Here is a 15,410-nt window from a genome sequence, read left to right as displayed (position 1 = left end):
ACGATAATCCCTGCAGAAAGGCCACGCGTGCCTGTGGCGCCTTCCCGAAGCCTTGCCAGAGGCCTGCGTTCCCAGCGTTGAAATGCTGTTTCCATTAAAATCAGCCCCTCGGAGCTGAGAAGCCAAAAGTGTCACCATTTTGCTGCCATGAGCTAATGCGTCCCAAATATATTGACAGCTGTCTTGGACAGGGTGACGCGAATGAGGGCGGGGCCGGGGCGGGGGGAGCAGGCCCCAGATGAAATGTCACCGCCGGGTGCCAGCGGGCACCTCCCGCCTCGGCGTTCCCTGCACCCACAGCCCCGCCAGCGCCCCTCGCTCTTCCTTCTCGCGATGGCAACGTGCAGTAATCGATGTTTTGCATATTACGATCAATAACACGCTTAAATGTTTAAGTTTTGCATTCTTTTGCAATAAATATTGATACATTACAAACTCTGTTAAAACTGTTCATTGGACTTTTTGTTTGCACCGTGTGCTGTATCATTCAGCAAATAAGTGAGCTAAATATTGTTTGTTACAAAACAGATGTCAAATAAAATTATGCCATATGTGCTATTAAACACTTTCCTTATTTTTTTTCCCCAGCAAAACCCAAGACTTAGTTTCAGAAGTGTGTTTGGCTTCTCAAGGATTTGAAACATGGAAGCAACGTCTTTGAAATATTTTTAAACCTGCTGGCTTTGTGTATGTAATCCAGTGTTGTGAGCTAATCCGGAATGCTAGTGCAGATTTAAAATTAAAAATGTAGATGGAAGAACAGAGACACAGAAGCAGCCATGACAAGCCGGGGGCGCGGCCCGGCCCAGAGCTGCTGGGAGCCGGGCAGCGGAGGGAGCCCCGTGCAAAAAAAAAAAAAAATGAATTACAAATAAATATAAACATGGACAGACAAGGAATTAGAAGGGCTTCTTCCACGTGACCAGAGAGGTTGACAAGGCAGAAAACATTACCAAACTGGGACCGGAGAGTGAAAGCCTGTCGCAGATGTCGGGGGCAGCCAGGCCCAGTGCGGACGCAGGGTCAGGAAGGAGGTGAGTCCGGGGGCGTCACGGCAGCGGTCCTGACCGGTGTGCCTGCGGAGCCAGCCCCCCTGTGCCCTCGGCAGCGGCCCTGTCAGTGGAGGTCGGAGTGCGAGAAGTGGGGCAGAAGGAGCAGAATGCACCACACGAGGGTTGCTGAGAGCCACTGACCGGGACAGAACCTGGGTCCCTGCCCTCGGGTGCTAGCCCCACAGCCCTGGCCTCACCCGGGCAGGGAGGGGCAGGCATAAAGGCAAAAGAGGCCAGACTATGGGGACAAACTCAGAGGGTCGTGGTGGCCCCTGTTGTGACCCCGGGGATTGCCTGTGGAAACTAAAAGCCCTGGTTCCTCCGACACCACCCAGGGCCCCAGGGGCAGCGGCTTCTGCGTCCCGCCGGGCTGGACGGTCCCCAGCGCCCTGCATCCCTGCACCAGACCCTCGATGGGCCAGGGGCCCTGGGGCGCCGCCCCCCCAGCCCACACTGTCGGCCTCCCACTGCTTCCCGGGGCACCCGCCACACACACAACCCGAGCAGCTGGAGGAATCCATGGCCCTGAGCATGGGGACAGGCCGATGGGTGCATCTCCCCATTTTGTCCCCCAGGCGGAGCGTGGAGAGGTGTGTCCTAGGACGCCTCAGAGGGACCGGGACCAAGCTCCCGGGGCCCAAACTCCAGGAGGCCTTCTGTGCAGCCCCACGCCCTCCCAGCCCTCCCTGGGCCCCCAGCCCTGCCTGGCCTTGTCCTCGGGCTCAGAACTCCCCAGACCAGCCCTCCTGACCCCAGGCCCTCAGGCCCTCCTGGTCATTCTGGTTCCTGTCCTCATCTGGCCAGGGCCCCAGCCCAGCTCTCTCTGGAGCTGCTGGGTGAGCAGGCTCTTTCTGGGCGGGCAGTCCGCCTGCACCAGGTGGCCGGTTTGTCTCACTGATGGCCGCTCTTAGGGGCTATTGTCCCCTTGAAAGGCATGTCCCTGAGTCCCTAGTGAGAGACGCTCAGCACCAGCAGCCTCAGCACGGTGGCTCCTGGTCCAGACACGCCGTGGGGGCACAAGATGACCCTGAGGGTCCCCGGCGACTCATCTGCTCACATTGCCCTGCTGTGCCACTTCCTCAGCCACAGGGCCGCCTTCAGCCTCGTGGGTGCCCAGCCCAAGTCCAGCCCAAGAATTTCCATCTAGAAGGTGACAGGCATGAACACACGTCCCCAATGTCTCGGGTGACAGGGCTCTGTCCACAAACCTCGGCCTCCAGAGCTGCAGCGGCAGTGAGGCCCTGGACGCTCTGCTGTCCCCGGGAAGGTCTGGCCAGGCATGCGGCCGACGGGCCAGCCCCACGGGGAGGCAGGAGGAGGCTGCATGGCCGGAGGTCAACACCCAAGATCCTAACCTGCCAGCCTGGGTGTGAACTTGAGTTTGTCATTGGGCCACTTCCCACTCAGGCACTCGGAGCTCCCACCTGTACAGTGTCTGGGACAGGGGCTCTGGTGACCTGGATGGTATTTATATGCTTAGGGCAGGCAGGGGCCGGGGGACTCCTACCCTTAGACCAGGGGTCGCCAACCCAGAGGCCCACGGTGCAGCCCCAAATTGCCGGGGAGCCAGGGGGACTAGCTGCCCACACCACACACAATCCCTTTCCATGGGGCGCCAACACTGTGAACCTGGGCCTTTCCAGAAAAATCTGAACTTAACCACAAAACATAAAAACGAAACAGCTGCCTGCAGGCCAGACAAGTGACCGTCAAGGGCTGCAGAGAGCCCACAGGCCAGGGTGCACAGCCACACGCTCAGCCACATGGCCCCTGTCAACCCCCGCTGTCCGGCCAAGCCTGGGGACCCAGGCCCGTGGACCCCGCCGGCGCCTGGGGAGGACAGAGAGACGAAGAGGGATGGGGGTCTCGGCGGCGTCTCCAGGAGCCAACAAAGAAAGATTTCTGAGGCCGGGTTTCAAAATGTTAATCAGATTCAGAGACATAAAACAGGACAATTGGATGGTGTTTGGTGGGAACCGAGAATTCTTTAAAGTTCCAACTACCCTACATTGAATTTGAATACTTTTTTAATTATTAGATATAAATGCTTATAATTTTAGGGGGGAATTAGACTTGGTAATTTATATTTCTTGTTTATACAGTACAATTTGCTGATGAAAAAAATGTGCTAAACTTATTGATTCATGACCATAATTGTTTAATTATTTATCAGCGCAGAATGGCATTAGCATTGCTAATAACACAGATGCGCACAAAGGCAGGCCCAGCTTTTGTCTGGGGTATGCGGGCCCGAGGCAGGCTGCCCTGGGCCAGGGGGCGGCCTGCCCGGGGCGTGGGGTCCCAGGCCACGCTGCTGCCTCTGGCAGACTGGACACTGATGGCTCCCCCACCCAGGTGGCCACAGGACTGCAGGCCCGGACACGGGCCCCCCCTGGACTCAGAGCCCGGGCTGGGGGGCACTTTGCAGCCACCCAGAGGGTCCTTCCTTCTGCCCAAAGCCCGTGGGTCCTTAGCCACTCTCCCTGCAAGGCCCAGCTGACCTCCACAGGGTCCAGGAGAGAGCTGAGAGACAGCCAGGATCCCACATTCTGGAGGGGGCCAATAGAAGTTTCTAGCACTCCCCAGAATCCATGTCCATCACTGTCACCTCAATCTAGATGAGGACAAACCCACAAGAAAGCCGAAGGTGACATGTGACCGACTCTCAGATCCTCTGAAAACACCTGTTTGTTTCACGGGCAGGGAAACTGAGCTGGAGAGAGGTCGTAGGTGGTCTGNCCCCGCTGTCCGGCCAAGCCTGGGGACCCAGGCCCGTGGACCCCGCCGGCGCCTGGGGAGGACAGAGAGACGAAGAGGGATGGGGGTCTCGGCGGCGTCTCCAGGAGCCAACAAAGAAAGATTTCTGAGGCCGGGTTTCAAAATGTTAATCAGATTCAGAGACATAAAACAGGACAATTGGATGGTGTTTGGTGGGAACCGAGAATTCTTTAAAGTTCCAACTACCCTACATTGAATTTGAATACTTTTTTAATTATTAGATATAAATGCTTATAATTTTAGGGGGGAATTAGACTTGGTAATTTATATTTCTTGTTTATACAGTACAATTTGCTGATGAAAAAAATGTGCTAAACTTATTGATTCATGACCATAATTGTTTAATTATTTATCAGCGCAGAATGGCATTAGCATTGCTAATAACACAGATGCGCACAAAGGCAGGCCCAGCTTTTGTCTGGGGTGTGCGGGCCCGAGGCTGGCTGCCCTGGGCCAGGGGGCGGCCTGCCCGGGGCGTGGGGTCCCAGGCCACGCTGCTGCCTCTGGCAGAGTGGACACTGACGGCTCCCCCACCCAGGTGGCCACAGGACTGCAGGCCCGGACACTGGCCCCCCCTGGACTCAGAGCCCGGGCTGGGGGGCACTTTGCAGCCACCCAGAGGGTCCTTCCTTCTGCCCAAAGCCCGTGGGTCCTTAGCCACTCTCCCTGCAAGGCCCAGCTGACCTCCACAGGGTCCAGGAGAGAGCTGAGAGACAGCCAGGATCCCAGATTCTGGAGGGGGCCGATAGAAGTTTCTAGCACTCCCCAGAATCCATGTCCATCACTGTCACCTCAATCTAGATGAGGACAAACCCACAAGAAAGCCGAAGGTGACATGTGACTGACTCTCAGATCCTCTGAAAACACCTGTTTGTTTCACAGGCAGGGAAACAGCTGGAGAGAGGTCGTAGGTGGTCTGGGGATCATCACCGCAGGCTTCCGGGCGTCCAGCAGAGACATCGAGGGACCACAGAACGTGGGTCTGGTGCTCAGAACTGAGGACTGGCCTGTGGACGGGCCCCTCCCTCACCAAGACAGGATCGGCCACCCACATCCCTGCCGCAGTCCACGGTGGGCCCAGACTCGAACCCCCAGACTCGGGTTGACCGGAAGCCCCCCACTGAGGCAAGAGCTGACACAGTGGACTCGGAAAGGTGACGCTTCGGTGTGGTGGGCCTTGCTGGCCTCAGCTCTGGCTTTGCCACGAGAAGGCCACGGCCCTGTGGCCGAGCAACCACAGAGCTCAGTGAGACGGAAAACACGTGCTCGCGGCGCTCTGGCCAGATGCCATGGCCCCGTGGGACCCCGGAGCCTCCTGGTGCCTGGCCCAGGGGTGCAGCCTCTGACAGCTGCCTCTGCCTCGGGGTGAGGCTGTGGCCAAGGGTGGGAGCCCCAGACCCCACAGAAGGCCCCCTGCCCGGGGCTGGAGGGCTGGGGAGGGGCTGGTGCCCTGCAGGGCGCACAGGACCCAGCTGGGGCTCCCGCCACCTCCGGAGATAGAGACGGAAATTAGCCCAGACTCTGGGCCCTGAGCCCGGTGTCCCCGTCCCTGGTGCTGATGAAGCCAGGGCCTTGCCTGGCACCTCTCCCCACACCTGTGCCACCTCTTCTGCCCCCCCCTTTCCGGGAGGCCAGGCCTGCTGCATGCCCCCCGCCCCGCTCCGTCACACACACACACTCCCTGGGGTCAGGCCAGGAGAGCAAGGCCCCCACTGTCCGGCCCTGACAGAGGCCCAGAAAGAGCATCTACATCTCGCCTTGTACCCCGAGGGGGAGGGGGGGCCTCTCCACACCCCCCAGACTAAGGCCCCGGGCAGGGGTCAGGCACCCGCAATGTCCCTCGCCGCCCACCGCAGTCCGGGGGGAGAGCAGGCAGGACCCGCAGCACGCAGCTGCGCCCCGAAGCCGCGGGCTGCGCCCTCCGCCCCCAGGGACCCCGGGACTCCGTGGCCACAGCACTCCCAAGTCCCAGGGCAGCCCCCGCCCCGAGGTTAACAGGATAACGGCCGGGTAAGGAGCCGACTCATTTCCCCAGCGCGCAAAGAAGCAATTATGGGACTTTCTAACATGGCTTCAAATATATTTTGCAAACGAGGACTCAGACAAATATTAATGGCAGCAAATTACAGTACTTAGCAGAATTATCACCTAGCAAAGAGGCGCTTTTAATCCATAAAAAATATCAACAAAAGATGTAAATATGAACCCCTCCGTGGGTGGTGCGGCTTGACGAAAATATACATCTAATCTCACAGTATGTTACCTCTGATACCTGGGGAGAAGGTTAACAATTCTGAGACGCTCCCTATGGCTAGAGAATATATTTTGATGTAGATTTGTGGGTATCAGAGACTTTAAATCTATTGTATAATCACAGGGTCGGGGGAGGAGCCTGGCTGCCTACGTCTCCCTGAGAGGCAGGGAGCCCTCGAGGGCCGTTTCAACAGCCCGACACCCTCCCTGGGGAACTTGGCCGCCCGGGCCTCCTCCTGGGGACACGGAGCTGGCTGAGTGCTGGTCCCCTGCATGGGTGGGTTCCGCGTCCGAGCCACCACCCCCTCGAGAAGACTGGAGACCAAGGAGGGCGCGGGTAACAGGGACCCATGAGAGGCAAACTATGTCGGCCCTGTGGTGGCCGTGGTGTCCCAGGGAGGTGAGCAAGCCCCAGGGTGCAGACGCCACTGACATGGGGCGTGGGGAGTCCCACGACACCATCACAGGACCCTGGGGCCCCCCACATCCCACCTGCTGACTTCCCAGGGGCCCCTGACTTCCTGTGGCTGGGACAGGCCTGGGGCGAATATTCAAAGCACACCAACCAGGGGCCGCAGCCCGGGCAGAAGGGTCCCTGGGAGGCTGGGAGGGAAGCAGGGCTCAGCAGGGTAACAGGGGGGTCCCCTCTGCAGTCCTCCCAGCAGGGCCCTGGGGCCCACGGGCTCTCCCCTGGGCACGGCGGAGTCCTCGGGGACCAGAGAGGACGGAGGTGCCACTGGGGTTCTCTATCTCCCAGACTTGTCCCCGCTCAACCGTCCTGGGCTTTCCTCCACGGCCCGCACAGCCACATGGAGCCGGACTGGAGTCCTGTGCCTGCCGGGCCCAAACAGCGCTGTCCCGCCCCAGTCCTCGGGGCCTGGCGCTTGGAGGGGGGCCTTCTGGAGGTGTGGGGTCCCCAGGGTGGAGCCTCTCTCTCCCAGCCCCGAGAGCACACAGCACCAGGCCCCGGCGGCTCTGCCTGACCCTTACCCTGGGCCTCCCACCTGCAGACTGCGGGGCGCGGGGGCGGCCGTTTCAGCCCCTCCCTCTGCAGAGCTGGTCGTGGCCGCCTGAGCTGAGACAGCAGTCCCTGTCGCCCAAAGAGAAGAAACACTGCAGACCCAAGCCCTGTTCCGACACCCCCAAACCAGGCCCCTTTCCTTCATTGCGGCTCCCGCCCCCCCCCACGAGCGCCCTCCCAGAAGTACCTGCGCCCGGGATACCCCATTTCACACACACACAGGAGACACCCCTGTCCCTTCCAAGGTTGCCTCGTGTGTGGTTCTTTCAGTCCAGTGCCCCGCTCTCCTGAGACAGCGGGCCCTCGGCAGCTGGGGGGGCACCCGCGGTTTGCTGGCCTGGGCGACGGTACTCTGGCTCCGGGGCACTCGCCTCTGCAGGCTGGAGAGTGAACTCGGCCACCCCCGTGGGGCCAGCCCTTCCTTCCTGCGCACTGACTTCCGACCAGGAACCTCCTGCACTCTCATGGGGCGGCCGCGCCCAGAAGCTGGACTGGAGCCTGCAACCCCTCCCTGCTCCTCGTCACCCTTATGCTCTGCCCAGAGGTAAGAGAACTTTCCAGCAAAGCTCCTATCCACACACACCCGGGACCCCAGCCTGTACTGGGGTTCCCCTGAGCCATCAGGCAGGACCCCCGACTTCATGGAGCGGTGTTCCCAGCATGCACTGGAGTGGCCAGAGACACAAACCGTGGAGAGGACTTCAGGGTGCAGGTGGCCACCTCTTTGGTCCCTACCAGGTGTGGGTGTGGGGCTGCTCTGGGCACCCCACAGTCAGGGCTCAGCGCTCCCCCACTCCGCCCCAGCACCGTGTGGCTCTGGCTGGCAGCCACGGTGAAGCCACAGACAGGAGGATGGGGGCAGGGACCAGTGAGGATGACGCTGTGCACCCCACAGGAGAGCTGGAGAGGACCCGCGGAGGACGAGGTGGTCCCCGTGGGCGGGGCTCAGTGCGGCTTCCTGTCCCTTAACCCTTCCCGTCTTCGGCTCCTGCCACACACCCCTGGGACGGGGGGTGACCGAGGAGGCTTCCGAGCCTCCAAACACAGTGTCCCTCCCAAAGTCAGTGCCGGGGCCCAAACACAGCTCAGGGCTGGCGAGGCCGGGCTGCTCACGGCTCAGAACCAGGACTCTCCCCCACCGCCCCGTCTCAGGACCAGTGGCAGCCGCCATAGGCCCCCCCCCCACGGCAGTGACCTCCACCCTGCCCACTGCCACACTGGGCCTCCCCTGAGCTCACACCTCCGGGTGAGCTCACCCAGAGTCAGAGGCCCTGTCCCCAGCCTGACGGGCCAGGCGGGGGAGTCCCGGACCTGAACTCACTCCATCGGCTCCCTCTCCCTGGTCTGAACTCACTCCACTCTCCTCGGTCTGCCGTGAGGAAGCCCAGGCCGGGCAGCAGCCACACACACAAGGGGCCCCAGTTGGCACGTGGCCACTTCCTGTGCGTCCAGGGATCCGTCAGTGGAAAAGCCACACGATCGGCAATCACGACACCCCCTCACCGAGCCCTCCCCGAGACACAGAGAGGAACTGAGGCTTCACTCGAATGCACCCCCTCATCTAACCCCAGCGACCCCCGCAATGTCCATCACCCGAGTCATAGCGGGAAACCGGCTGCAAAGGAGGCCACTGGCCCAGGCTCTCTCCAGCTACAAAGCTGGGGCTCACAGCTCACCCGCGAACTGAACATGAGAGCAGAGGTGACCCCTTTCCCAGAGAGAGCAGTCGGTGTAGGGCAGCCCTAGAGATCTGCCCAGGTCCCCACAGGAGGGGGCAGCCCTGGGGACCACTCCACTGTCCAGGGCTGGTCCCAGCCTTCAAGAAGACAGGGCCTGGACAGCCGGAAGGCCTGCCCAGGGACAAGGGGCCTGGGAGAGGTGGCATCCATCATTACACTGTCAAGGCAAAGCCAAACCCCGGGGACACCGCGGAGGGCCCCTTACCGGCCCCTGGACTTGACCGACCCCACTTCCGGCCGCGGAAACCCGAGCCCCCGATGGAGGAGAAGGCCAGCCCTGCCTCAGTCGGACTCCACGCTCCGACTTCCTCCCCCAGCCCGCCAAAGTCACGGGCAAGCTAGAACACGGCACGATACGCCTCTCCTTCCACGGTAATGCCCCTCGGACCGGGCAGGCCTGCAACAGGGAAATAATAAATTTAGGAAAACAGGCCGAGTGACCCGTCTGGTTGGCTGGTTTTTGTAGATACCATCTACATATTTTAGAAACGTACAACCTTCTAATAGAAATGAATAAACTACTCAACCATAAAGTTGCTATAGGAGATACGCTTGTTCTGATTCGAAAGGGCATCTGCTGTCTGCAATATTGATAATACTTTTCAAATTTCATCTGCTTTTGTTTGCATTCTGTGTCGTCTGTTTAAACACACGGCGAATGATAATGAATCCTGCATTATCTCCACTTTTTCAAGGCCGAACATATAACTTTATCACAAAAATAATTAAAATTCTTTGGCACTCTTGTATCTTTTCCATTAAACGTTATCAACCAGTGACAATAAACTAACATGAGCCCAAGGCTGGCCATGGGCCGCCTTTACAGAGAATGCATTTGTCCCCGGGCGAGAGACATGAATTTTCGGTTTACAGGGTCAGATTCTGAAGTTTCCTCCGGTGCGAGGCCACAAATCTATGCCTCCTGTCCCCCAGCAGGGGCTGGCGGTGGGCACGGGGCGCCCCATAAATTCTCAGGCAAGAATACACTTTAATAGGCAAAAAAACCTTGGCAGCTTAATAATTCCGAGTTGCAAATTTAAATATTTTACATATCATTAGACATTAAAAACAGAGATTTATGCCACTCATCTGCGCGGAGTGAGGGCCCCCGTCGACTGCCCACGCAGCCGTGAATCTGCTGGCGGTTCATTAGCTGAGCGTCGGGGCTCCGGCCCCGTCCAGTGCCGGCCACTCTAAATCATGACTTTGCTTTTCTCGCGGCTGTCGGGCGGCCCTGGAGGAGCCCCTACCCTGGAGCAACGCCCCACGGTGTCTGGGACCTGCCTTGGGACAGAAGCCCTGGCTCCCAGCAGACAAGGGCAGCCCCCTCTGTCTCCAGGCTCCCGCTGTGCTGGGGAGGCTGGGGTAGGGTCTGGAGGGGGCTTCTTAGAGGCCAATGAACATATAACTGGGCCCCTGTTGGCAGGCTCAGGTGAGGAGGAGGAGGAGGGGCAGGGGAGGGGGAGGAGGGGCGGGAGACCTCCGCACCACACAGGCCCTGTCTGTGCCCGTGGCCTGGCCCCGGGCGTCTGTGGCACACACCTGGCTGAGCAGCCCCTGCTCCCAGCAGGCCCCCCTTCCCTCACCCACACTTGTCGGAAAATCCCACTCACCCTTCAAGCACCTCCCAGAGCCCCCAGGAAGCCCCTCTGCGGCAGAGCTGTCCACACTGACTGTCTGCCCTCTGCTCCTGCCCCCTGCCCAGCAGGCTCTCTCCTGCAGCCCCCAGAGCCACGCCCAGCACCCCCACCACAGAATGGGAAGCACCCCAGCCTGACAGCCCCCCGGGGCAGATGAAACGGGGTCGGAGGGGCCTCACGTGCCCGCTGGGGCTGCTCCTTAGAGGACAGCGAGGGCTGGTCATGGTGCAGGGCTTGGAGTCCCTTGAGGACTATGGGGTTGCTCTGAACCACAGCTGGGGGGGGGGCATTCCCCCGGCTGAAGGGGGGGCAGGCACCCCCTGTGGGAGTGCAGTGCAGCCATGTGGCACCCTGGCTGGCTGTGGGACATCACTGCAGGGGTGGGGACTCTCCCATGTGCTCCTGCTCATACCTACTGGGACACACTCACACACATGGCCTTACACACCCGAGGGCCAGCCTGCTCACCTGCACCCACCTGGGCCTATGCCCAGGCCTTCTTGGACAGTGTCCCCTGTGCCAAAGGTCGTCCCTGAGCCACCTTGCATGCGGGATGCCCACAGGCCACACACAGGGGCCTGGACAGGGTGTCGCAGGAACCCAGGGGCTGCTTCCAGCCCCCAAGGGCCCGGCCGTCTCTGGCAGGGCCCCGTGCTCCCACAGCCCTGGCAGCCAGGTCCCCACAGCCGGCCCCTCCTTCCTCTGCTCGTCCCTGGCACCCCTGCGGGCCAGGCCCAGGGACATGGGGTGTAATTGGGGCGTTCGTCCAGATCGGCCTGCTGACCAGTGCGATGTTCACTTAAAAACTTGCTGGGAGAGTCGGATTCCTGTGACTGTGTTTTAAGCCGCTTTCTTTTTAGAAAGACAAGTCGCCCACAAAATTATCATTAACGCTGCAGAGAGGCAACAAAAGACACAGCCCCTGGACAGAGGGGCCAGAGACAGACAGAAGGGACGCCCGCTCTTTAGAGCCGGGAACTGGGGAGCAGTGGCGAGGCTGGGAAGTAAAGGGGCCGAGGGCACAGAGGCGAGTCGGGGGGAGCAGGTGAGCTGGAGCCAGCAGGTGCAGGGGGCGGCAGGCCTTCCCCCAAAACCCGGACTGAGGAAGACCCGGCCGGGCCCGGAATGGGGAGACAGGGGTTTCCAGACGGGGGAGACGTCGCAGGGAGGTTTCCGAAGCGCAGGAATAAAGCTTTCAGAAGAACACAGGCTGCATCTGACAGACAGGGCCCCGGGAAGGCCCCACCACCAGCCCTTGCTCTCCTCTAACGAGGCTGTGGCCTGTTCCCAGCAGCCCCAGCGGGCACGTGAGGCCCCTCGGACCTCGTGTCACCCGCCCTGGGGGACTGTCAGGCAGGGGTGCTTCCCGTTCTGTGGTGGGGGTGCTGGGCGTGGCTCTGGGGGCTGGGGGAGAGCGCCTGCAGGGCAGGGGGCAGGAGCAGAGTGCAGACAGCCAGTGTGGACAGCTCCACGCAGCCTCCCTGGGTGACGGTGTCCTTCCCTGAATTTGGGGGGCTGCACTCAAGTGGCCTGTCCCCAAGGACCTGCCCTTTCGGCTCCCCTGAAGCATCAGCACCCCTTTGTTCTTCCTGAGTTCAGAAACAGCTAGGGCCTGCCGGGTGGGGGACCGCCAGGTGAGGGTCCCTCGTCCCTCCCAGTGACTGACACAGATGTGTCGGTCACTGACTCCATCGCCCTCTCATCATTGACCCGACACGGTCAGCCCAGCCTGTCACCTTCAAATAACGCTGTGCGGGTCCTGACTGGGGCGTGCCCGCCCCTGGCCCACTGGGGTCCCACTCCTGGTGGAGGCGAGGGGCCCAGGCCCTAAAAGAACCCCCAGCCCTGAGACCCCACAGTGCCACTGCCTCCGTCTCCTGTGAGGGCCCACCAAGGCTCCGGGGGCCTCTGTCCTGGGACCCCACCCAGCCCCAGGGTTGGGGGTGGAGAGGGGAAGGGATGGGCACAGGAGAAGGGGCTTGGCAGGCACAGGGGGGCCGCCGAGCACTCAGGGAGCTGCCGAGACGCCCGCCAGCCCCCCCACCGCCCTGCTCCAGATCACAAAGGGCCCATTTCTCATTGGCTCCCTATTCAACCATGTCCTTCCATTGTCAATAAAAGCCATTTTTAAGGTCAACTCTCTTCCTCCATCAGCCACCAAGCCCACGCGGCCCCACCAGCCCCAGCCCCAGCACCACGCCACGAAATAAAAATTAAATTGTAGTTGGGCTTTTAAATCAACTCAATTAAAATAAAGAGATTCTTGGCTTGATATAGGGAAATATTTGTATTTCCAATTCTATTTGTTAATACATTGACATATGTGCTATTTTTTAAATGTACCACTAAGTGCACTCTCTGTCAATGCCATAGATTTTTTAATAGACTGAGAAAATGCATTTCATTTCTTCTTATTTTCCTTCAATACATCATTTGGTTCTGCTTTTTTGCCTGCATGAAATTCATTTTCTAATGGAAATATTTGTTTTGTAAATCAAATATGTATTATGCACAAAATGCAAAGCACAAATTAAATTATGTTAATGAAATGAAAGAGATATGAAATGCATATTTCATGGACAAAACATAACCTCGGCAAACAACCATTTCTTGATAAAATCTTTAAACACAATCTCCTTGGGTGACAGACATTGTTAAAGCAGATAGCACCTCATTTAAAAGGTTTCCTTTAATATTAGTGCTCAGTATATAATTGTAAATAACTTTGGGGATGAAAAACCAATAATGAAATACTGTCTTTAATAGTTTGCTATTGATGTCAGCATAAAATCTGTCATAGTTGAGTATCGGAAATTGGGAAGCGCACAGAAATATTCTCAAAAGCCGTAAATGATTGCATATTTAAATAGAGCTGACTAAGGCAAAGATGTTATAGATATTAGTAAGAGGCAGAAAATTATGCTGACCTATCATTATATTTGACAAACCCACTGTTTTAAATTATACATTGGTTACACTTAATGAATAATAGATTGTGTAGGTGTTGTTGCCCCGATCACAATGCTGGCGACACGCTAGGCCGGGCTGCACCGCGGCCGCGGACGAAGAGCCAGCCGGGGCCCACAGAGGTCGGGCCAGGGCCACTGCTGGCCGCTGGCCGGTCAGTGCTCCCTGAGGGGCAGTGCTACCCCAGCGGGGGGCAGGGACCTAACGCCGGTCGACTGCCCACAGGGAGCCAGCTCTGTCCCTGCGTGGGGTGCGGCGGAGGATCAGCCCAGAGCCCAGCTCAGCCTGGACTGACGGACCTGGGAGTGACAGACCTGGCTTGGAGTGGGGACAAGTCACCAAAGGACAGGCGTCTTTCTCTATGTCACGGATATCACCACCAACCTCACAGGAGACAGGAAGGGATGCGTGCAAATACACACTCACGCTCAACACACACACTCACACCCACACACACTTGGACCCCCTCTGCTTCCTACAAGTTGTTAATGGGCTCTTGTGATTCGCAACCGTGACAAGCAGTTAGGACCCGGTCTTCAAGGGCCACCAGAGCCACCCAGGCCCCTCCCTGTGTCCCTGGGGGCTGCTGGAACCACAGCTGTGTGCTGCCAGGTGTGGGAGAGGAGGGAGGCATGAGGCGGGGTGAGGAAGCCATTCCTCCGAGTTTTTTCAATTGCTTCTGAAAAGCGGCCCCGACGTCTCAGGTTTAATGGAGGGAAAAAGGAGAGGGTCTGAACCCCCAGCTCTGCCCTCCCCACCAGGGCTCCCCCCGCCCCTTCCCTGGGCAGAGCACCTGACCCCGAGCCCTGCCCTGCCCCTGCCCCTGCCCTGCTGTGCGCCCTGGGGAAACCGCTCCCCCTCTCTGGGCCTTGGTGGGCTCACCCGCCAACTTGGCACAGAGCAGACTCGAAGATCGCTGAGGTCCCGCCCGTCTGGCAGCTAGAGAGACGAAAGGAACAAATCTGCCCACGACTAAGCACCACCCACCACGATGTGCAAGGTGCCACCGCATCCGAGGTACATCTGCATCCAGGGACCAATGAAGGGCGTGGCCATGGCGCCCAGCACGGGCGGTCCTGCCGCCACAGCCCCCTAAAGGGCCTTGGTGAGAACGGAAGAAGAGCGTCTGCCACCAAGGCCTGCACCCTCAGAGGGACCCCAAATTCCCAGCTGTCCTCAGGTCTCCCCAGCCGCCACCTCACACCCCCTCAGCACCCTAGGGCCCACGGGGAGAGCAAACACCGCCCCTTCGGGACTGGGGGCTGTTTGTAGGGGTAGGCCCTGTGCCCCCACCCCAGCTCCCGGCACCGTGCCTCCTGCTCTGTTTCCTGTAGACACTCGAGGTGCTCGGCCATCGCTCCCGCAGTTACTCAGGGGACACCTGCGATGTGCCGGGCGCCGGGCGTCCAGCAGGGTGGACAGAGGGGTGCCGGACACGCCCCTCTCTGGTGGAGTTCCCAGGCAGTCCCGCCCCGCAGGTAACCATAGGGCGGCAAAAGAAACGTGCGGGTCAGTGTGTGGGCCACCGCAGCGAAGGACCACAGTGCGGCTGGAACAGAGGGCCTGCCCCTCTCTGGGGCCAGGAGTCTGAGGCCACGGGGCCGGAGGCTTTCTCTGGCGCCGGGAGGGAGGGTCTGCTCCCACCTGGCCTTTGGCCTGCTCAGCTCACAGGCACATCACCCCAGGGACCGTCCTCCCGTCCACGGGGCATCACCGCCGTGCGTCCCAGCGTCCCCCTTCTGTAAGGACGCTGAGCAGGCTGGCCCTGCTCCAGCTCGATCTCGTCCAGCAACTTCTGTCTGCCATGGCCCTGCCTGCCAGGGAGGCCGCACTCAGGGGCTGGGGTTCAGGACCAAACCACAGGAATTTGAGGGGCTCAATCCAACACGTGGCGGTGTAGGAGCCCAGGATGGGGACGGGGTCTGCCTCACGAGGAGCCAGGACCTGCGGGGGGCTCTCC

The sequence above is a fragment of the Sturnira hondurensis genome, unplaced genomic scaffold, assembly GCF_014824575.4.
Source record: "Sturnira hondurensis isolate 20B ecotype Veracruz unplaced genomic scaffold, ASM1482457v3 Scaffold0016617, whole genome shotgun sequence".
Taxonomy (NCBI): Eukaryota; Metazoa; Chordata; class Mammalia; order Chiroptera; family Phyllostomidae; genus Sturnira; species Sturnira hondurensis.
The sequence above is the reverse complement of the archived record's forward strand: the minus strand, read 5'-3'. Positions refer to the sequence as shown.